Source organism: Tenebrio molitor, chromosome 4, assembly GCF_963966145.1.
Source record: "Tenebrio molitor chromosome 4, icTenMoli1.1, whole genome shotgun sequence".
Taxonomy (NCBI): domain Eukaryota; kingdom Metazoa; phylum Arthropoda; class Insecta; order Coleoptera; family Tenebrionidae; genus Tenebrio; species Tenebrio molitor.
The window spans coordinates 16007747-16016289 of NC_091049.1; the positions used below are offsets into that span (position 1 = coordinate 16007747).

At 38.7% G+C, this 8543-nt stretch overlaps 1 long non-coding RNA gene across 2 annotated transcripts; it reads left to right on the forward strand.

Annotated features, from left to right (window-relative positions):
- Nucleotides 1–300: 300 nt before the first annotated feature.
- On the forward strand, nt 301–8543 carry LOC138128954 (uncharacterized). 2 transcript variants are annotated; one of them, XR_011158968.1, is made up of 5 exons: nt 301–901; nt 1412–1655; nt 7836–7895; nt 7953–8116; nt 8197–8543. It is a non-coding gene; the product is annotated as an uncharacterized lncRNA (long non-coding RNA). The 2 variants fall into 2 exon arrangements; XR_011158967.1 differs by having other exon boundaries at nt 301–1655.

Genomic DNA, 8543 nt, shown 5'->3' on the forward strand with positions numbered 1-8543 from the left:
AGTGCCGTCGACTAGTCTGACCTCGATTACCTCGACGGAGGTGTCGATCTTAGTCTTAATTTTTGCATGAGGGACATTTTTATGAATTAACAACGCGACTCCACCAGCATTTACCGCGTCAGGTCTGTCCAGTCTGTATGTCGTATAGTCCTTAAGTCGTAGTTTGTCCGTTGGGGTCAGCTTGGTTTCACTGACTGCCATCACGTCGACCTCGTGGGATTTTAAGAAGTCAGTCAGCGTCCCCTCGCCGCCCCTGACCCCGTTGGCGTTCCACGTCGCAATTGTTAAATTAGTAGTTGACGTGTTCAGACGCGTCAACGCATCGCTTGTGACAAGAGTAATCTGGTGAAAAATCCAACGATTAAGTGCTGAAAAGTGCAGTATTTTCTTATAACAAAGTGATCAAAAAGAACAAATAGTGAAAGTGAAAACAGACACTCTTATAAAACGGCCGCAGCCCGGGGAGGCATGCCCAAGGGGCGAGCCGTACGTCCTACTAAAAAGACTTAAGAGGAACGTTAACGTGCTAGAAGTCCAAGAAATCGGTGCAGTAATGCAAAACATTCCGAGTGGTTCAGTGGAAATAATTGAAGTGACAATGGACACTGGCGGGACATCCGCAGAGGGATCTGATAACGGAGGCTGGCAGGGGCCAGTCACGGGTCGTGGCGCCGCTAGGCTAAATAAACCTGACTTCCCGAAACTTAGAATTACGAATTCTTTTCAGCCACTATCAGAAAGGACGACGGACAACACAGAAGCCGTACCGATCCAGGAGACCAGCAGGTCGACAAGACCCACGCAGATAGAAAATACATCGAGGACCAAACCTCCACCCCCGATCGTGATTCACGGCTTCGTGGAAAACTTCGAAGATTTGAAGCGGCTCCTGCAACAACAGGTAGGCCGCAATTACACCGTTAAATTCACTAGAAGGAACACGACGATCTACATGAAAAACAAGCAAGATTGGACTAGAATCAAGGACATCCTCAAATCCAATGAAACGGCCTATCACACCTTCACCCACAAGGATGAAAAAACACGCATTCGTGCTGAGTGGACTCTGTCAGGGTCCCACAGAAGAAGATGTCCGGGACGCTCTCCAGGCCGAAAATGAAATCACGGTGCATAAGGTGTACCGCATGAAGGGAGCGAAAAGGCCGTGTTACTTGGTGGTCACCGACAAGACGCTGACCTTGAATCAATTAGAGACAGAGGCAAGGACTCTAATGAACACCAGAATCGAATGGGCTCGTCACATTAACAACAAGTTAATCACGCAGTGCCACCGCTGGGGGCACGCCACCAGTAATTGCAACGCAGCGCCCCGCTGCCTCAAATGTTCAGGGGACCATTTTACATATACCCACAAAGACAAGGTCTTCTGTGTAAAAAAATTTACTTGTAGGATGCCGGATGGGGCATTTAATTCATCTGCTTCTCAGTTCCGATCAGTGGATTAGTTAAAGTCGAAATACGACAATTTAAAAACAAAGGCGGGGAAAGTGGTGGCGGCGAAGCGCACCTATAGACGAAAAACAGGCGGAGGAGGTGCTAGTACAGACAAATTTGACGCAGTGATAGAAGCCGTCCTACGAATTATAAATTTAAAAACAGTCGTAGGATTTGCAAATGGTGTTGATTGTGATCATGTGGGTTACGAGTATTTTATTTTTGACATGATATAATTGTTAATCCACGGTTTGCGGATTGTTACGGAAAATGAATACGACTCGTTCTCGGTTCAACTGGTTTATTTTTACAGTTTATTTTAATGTTTCTCTGTCGAGTTACTTGGAACGAGTGGCCCTCGTCCCTTATGCCTGGTCCCAGGTAAGCTCTGGTAGACAATAACAATAACATGGTTCCAGGAACTCTAATATACAGTACGACTGTACATACTGCCCCCGTTGAAGGGTTATACTTCAAGTACCTGTCGCTACATAATATGATTGAAAATACTATGATAATACATTGATAAAATAAAACGTTATACAATAAGTAAATCAAGACAAATCAATCAAATACACAATTATGACAATATACATAATTTTATTACTCCGCACAAAGCACGAGATTTCTTTTAGTTTGTCTCCACTGGCACGACACACACCTTTCTTGCCGCACGCTTTAATGTCCCTTGAGCGGTACGCACGGTCACAACACGAATCTTGCCATCGTCACCAGGATGCGTTTCCACAATTCGGCCAATTTTCCACTGAAGTGGCGGTAAATTATCCTCGGCTAATACGACCATCCTTCCAATGTCGAGGGAACCCGTTGTTACAGCATCTGTCTTCCACTTGGACCTCGACTGCAACTGAGTTAAATATTCCTTGGTCCACCTTTTCCAGAATTGTTGGCGAAGACGTTCCACGAACTCCCAACGTGCCAAACGATTGATCGAAACCTCCGTGAAGTCATACTCTGGAAAGGAGTTTAGTGGTTCCCCTATGAGGAAGTGGCCTGGTGTCAGGGGTTGGAGATCGTTAGGATCTGAGGATATGGGGGTTATGGGACGCGAATTCAAACACGCCTCGATTCTTATCAATAATGTGTTCATCTCCTGAAATGTTAAGTTTGAATTTCCCAGAATTCTTTTTAAATGTCCTTTGACAGATTTGACATTAATTTCCCACAAACCTCCCATATGGGGTGATCTGGGGGGTATAAAGTGCCACTTTATCCCTTCCTTTGCTGCAATATTTTGAAGGTCATTTTGAATATTTTTATTTTTAACAAAGGCGTATAACTCAGCCAATTCGTTCTTTGCCCCTACAAAGTTCGTGCCATTGTCAGAGTAGATATCTTTGGGTAATCCTCTACGTCCGACAAATCTCCGCAACGCTGCCATAAATTCGTTAGTTGAGAGATCATTTACTAACTCGATATGCACCGCTTTTGTGACAAAGCAAACGAATATTGCAATATATGATTTTATAAGTCGTTTGCTACGACTTCTCGACTCCTTCACTAGTAAAGGTCCAGCATAATCAACACCACAACTTAAAAAGGCTCTACCTGGCTTGACTCGCAATTCGGGCAAATTTCCCATTTGTGGCTTTGTGATAATTGGATTTACCTTAAAACAATTTTGGCAATAATGCAATACTTGTCGTATTGCACTCTTTCCGGAAATAATCCAATATCGTTGGCGCAATGCTGCCAAAGTTGCCTGGGGGCCGGCATGAAGCTGTCGTTGGTGCTCATATATTATTAATAATTTTGTTACAAAATGTTTTTTTGGTAATAAAATTGGATTTTTGGTCTCTTTTGATAGGTGTGCATTGGTTAAGCGCCCTCCAACTCTAATTATATCAAACTCGTCGATAATAGGATTTAATGAAAGTAATTTGGATTTGTTGTTTAACGGTTTATTGTTTTTTAAATTACAATAATCTCCAGGGAACTCCTCCCTTTGAACGATTTTTGCAATTGTTAGTGTAGCTGTTTTTAATTCCTCAGTAGTCAGGTAATTATAAAGAACTCTTTCTTCTTTTACTTTAGTTTGACAATTTTTTATGAATCTTAACATCCTAGCAACAACTCGTTGCAAAGTTGTAAATTTAGAGAACCTACTCAAAAAATCCGTTTTGCTACCTGAATCATGGTCATCTATTGTAGTCAACGTTACTTGTTTCTCCGGAATTTCCGACTCGTCTACCTGAATTGTCGAGCTGGGCCATAAATTCTGGGGCATTTTAAGAAATCCAGGTCCTCTGAACCAAATTGCACTTTTTAATAATTCCTCTGCATTTGCGCCTCTACTTAGAATGTCCGCGGCATTATTTTTGCTTACAACATGATTCCAATTGGAAGGGTTAGTTAAAGACTGAATTTCTGAAATGCGATTTGCAACAAATGATTTTAATGAATTTGGAGGAGAACTGATCCATGCTAAGACAATTGTGGAATCGCACCATAAGAATTCTTGCGAAAATTCTACGTTAAATACCTGTTTTATTTTATATATTAAGCGTGCAAGAAGTAAGGCTCCGCATAATTCTAATCTGGGCAAGGTTATGGTTTTTAATGGTGCTACCTTTGATTTCGAACACAAAAGTGTTATTTCAAAATTGTCTTTGTCATCACCAACTCTTACATAAATTGCGGCTCCGTACCCTAATTGCGAAGCGTCGCAAAACCCATGCAATTCGATTGTACGATAAGGAAAAATATTGATTACTTTTCTAGGAACTGCTAAGTTTGATAAACTGGCAAGTCCTTTTACAAATTCAACCCAAGATGAGTGTAAGTCCGCAGGTAGCGATTCATCCCATTCTAATTTTAGACACCAAAGCCCTTGCAGTATTATTTTCGCCTTCATAATGACCGGACCCACTAATCCTAACGGGTCGAATATTTGGGCAGTTACCGATAAAACTGTTCTCTTAGTTACCTTTCTTGGGAGGTTTAATACTATTTTGTATGTAAAAATATCTGTATTACAAAGCCAATGTATCCCTAGCGTTTTGCTTGCTTCACATTTATCGAACTTTACCTGTGGTTCACATCTACTTGCTTCTTTGTCTAAGAGTACTGATGCATTATTTGATTTTAATTTATGAAGCGGGAAATGAGCCTGTTCCAAGATATTTATTACACTGTCTCTAATATGAATCAAATCTTTTAATGAATTTGAGCCGGTGAGCAAGTCATCCATGTAAAAATCTCTCGCTACAACCTCACTCGCCCTTGGATTTTCAGATTTATTTATTATAGCTAGCTCTTTTAAACAACTAGTTGCAATGAAACTAGCAGGCCGAGTGCCGTACGTAAGTGTCTTTAATCTATAAGTTTTTAAAGGTTCGCTACTCGAGTTTCTCCAAAATATTAATTGATAATTTGCGTCTGCAGGATGCATCACTATTTGCCGGTACATTTTGGCGATATCCCCGGTCAAAACATATTGAAAGGATCTAAATCTAAGCAAGATAGAAAACAGGTCTTGTTGGATAACTGGTCCGTTCAATAAGTTGTCGTTTAAACTGAGTCCCGTGGAACTCCTCGCGGAAGCGTCGAACACCACGCGCACCCTACTAGTGGTACTATTTTCATTAACTACTGCGTGGTGACTTAAATATGAAAAATGATCATCTGGAATATTCGCTACTAATTCCATATGCTGTAACTTTAAATATTCGTTCATAAAACGTGAATATTCTTCCTTTCTTTCTGGATCCCGATTTAACTTACGCTCTAAATTGTAGAACCTTTTTAAAGCTAAATTTTGCGTATTTCCCATATTAATTTCTCCAAATTTTAACGGTAGTTTGATCACAAATCTGCCTTCAGCATTTCTGGTGCACGTTTGTTTAAAGTGATTTTCGCAGAAATCTTCCTCTGCTTCTAAAACTTGGTTGCAGGTAGAAGGTTCAACAACCGCATTTTCCAATTCCCAGAATTTTCGGACACTATCTTCTACCGTTAAATGGCAAATTGTTGGGGATATATTGGTGGTTAAGCCATTGTCAAACTTTCCCCCTGCTATAAAACCTAGCTGGGTTTTTTGGTATGTAATACCGTTAAGACCTGTTACCTGACCCACACAAAGCAATTTTAAAAATAGCTCGGATCCTATCAACAAGTCTACACTTTTGGACACATAAAATTCGGGATCCGCCAGATTTAAATTGTCTGGAATTTGCAACTGATTAACGTTTAAAGAAGCTAATGGTAATTTTTCAGTTATTTGATTAACAACTAAACATTTTAAATTTGCTGTGAATGCATTAATTCTCGATTTTATGCAAACATCTACTTCTCTATTAGCGGTACTCACACTGCCATTTAAACATTTGATTTCGATATTGGTCTCCTTTTCTTTGAGATCTAGACGTTTGCACATCGAAGATGTTATGTAACTTGACATTGAACCAATATCCAAAAAGGCTCGGCACGAAATACTGATTTTTGGAATTCTTAATTAAGATTACTGCTGTTGACAATAATACAACACTTGTGGTTGATCTGATGGAATAAGAATTTACAGTTACATCGCTATTGTCGGCATTAACACTAGTATTATTTGAAATATGCAAAAGTGTGTTATGTCTTTTATGGCATATATTACATTTACTACTTGATCGACAATCAGCTATTAAGTGATTGTCCCGTAAACAGTTAAGACAAAGTTTACGTTGTTTTACTTCATTGTTCCTTACATTAGCGTCTAACTTTTGAAATTCTGGGCACTTTAATATGATATGTGATGTTTCCTTGCAATACAAACATAAAGGACTTTTCTTATTAACAGTTGCATGTGTTATTGTGCGACCCTTACTTTTACTGTTATTGTTAATTGAATTACTTGAACCAGATTTATTTTGCACATTATTTAAAGCTTCTAAGGCCATACAGCGTTTTTCTAAAAATTTAAGGAATTTCTCAAATGTGGGTACCACTGTCGTGTCTAGTGACATTTGCCACTCACGTTTCGTAGCATAATCAAGTTTTTCGAAGATGACTAAAATTAATATTACATCCCAAGATTCTACCGGAACTTCCAGTAATTTTAATGAGCTTATAGTTGAATTTATAACATCTATTAGTTCTCTGAGTTCTAAGTAATTAGGTTTTGAGATTTCTTTAAAATTTAAAATTGAGTATATATGATCTTGTACAATTAACCAGGTTTGTTTAAACCTTTTTTCTAAGATTTTCCATGCTTCTGAATAAGTTTCCTCTTTCAGTTCTAATGTTTGTATGGACCTAAACGCTTCCTCTGTTAAGCAAGATTTGAGGTATTGACATTTTTGCAAGTTGTTTAAACTTGTGTTTTCGCTTATTATGGATTTAAATGAACTTTCGAAACTAAGCCACTCTTTGTAATTCCCTGAAAATGATTTTAAATTTAAAGTAGGGAGATTCATTTGGAATGAGTCTCTTGAATTTGATGGTGCCGATGATGCTGGACCGGCACCAGCTGTAGAAGCCGCGATGGCGGCGGCGTCAGCGATAGCCTTAGCCTTATCTACAATATCATTAATTGAAGCTATGACGTCACATAATTTATCCTCAAATTCAATGCTCTGTTTTAAAATATCCTCCGGGTGCAAAGATTTGTCAGTTTCTTCAACGCTCTCAATTGCTGCTTTGAAGTCTACCCGTAAACTTTGTAGGGACTCTAAACGGGCCTTTAATTTATTAATACTGGTTGATTGAATGTTAAATTCTTCTACATATTGCTTTATGTGATTTATTTTGGAATTAATGAATTCTACCTTTTCTTTGGCCGTTTTTGCCCTAGTCATTTTAATCTAAATTTGATATAATCACTGACTGATCTGATCGAGACGTGTTTGTCTCGGGTGAATTTAGGATTTTTATGGAAGAAAGGAACTTTGGGAACCACTAACCTTTTTGGAGTCTTCTATGATGGAATCCTAGTTGGGTCCGCCCATGCCGTCTTCATACATATAGGGAAATCCTGGAGTCCGATGAATAATTAACGTTGTTCCAAGGGGGAGTGGAGATCACACGATGCTTGCCACTGCTGCCGCTAACTTGAAGCACTTTTCGATCGGGGTCACTCTCGAAGATCCAATTAAACAATTAGAATTTAAATGCGGAACTAATCCGGCTCGAAGGACCATATGTTAATCCACGGTTTGCGGATTGTTACGGAAAATGAATACGACTCGTTCTCGGTTCAACTGGTTTATTTTTACAGTTTATTTTAATGTTTCTCTGTCGAGTTACTTGGAACGAGTGGCCCTCGTCCCTTATGCCTGGTCCCAGGTAAGCTCTGGTAGACAATAACAATAACATGGTTCCAGGAACTCTAATATACAGTACGACTGTACAATAATTGTGACCCGCCATTTTTTTAGGATTATTTTGCAACATTTTTTTCAGAGGAAAACACTACCTTCGCTGCGGACAATCCTGTGGTAATAAAGTCACAAGTGTTTAATTAGAGTATTATCCTTATTTCGTATCTTTTATAGGCAAAAATATCTACGGACGAACCCTTATCCCCTATAACAGCGCAAAGAGAAGTTGTGAGTGACACTGTCACAGATTATTTCAAAGTTAAACTTTACATCATTTAGGAATCAAATTTTGAAACAAATAGGGAAATACGTCAGTAACAAATTCTGTTGTCCAGGACGTACGTACATTAAATCTAATACTAAGAATGAAAATTTATATTAAATAGGGACATAATTAGCAAATAAAATATTTTTCTAGCAAGTTGAAGAGCAACCTGTCCCAAAACAAATTAAAACACAAAATTGGACATCATACACTCCTCACAAACTTAAACAACGAATTTCCAATAAGCTGCGACCTACTGTAGAAAATCCTGTAGTACAAGCGGAATACTACCGCCAAAAAGCTAAAGAAACAGAGGCAGATATTATGCTGAAAAAATAAGAAGATCGAAAGAAGGAAGAATACACAAAAAAAAAAACTTCGGTTGTTAGATTTAGAAAACTAAGAGAAGAAGAGTTGAAATGAAAATTTAATATTAGTATTTGAAGTAATGTGTAGATAATATTTGAAGTAATTATTGAAAAATAAACTATCTATCACAT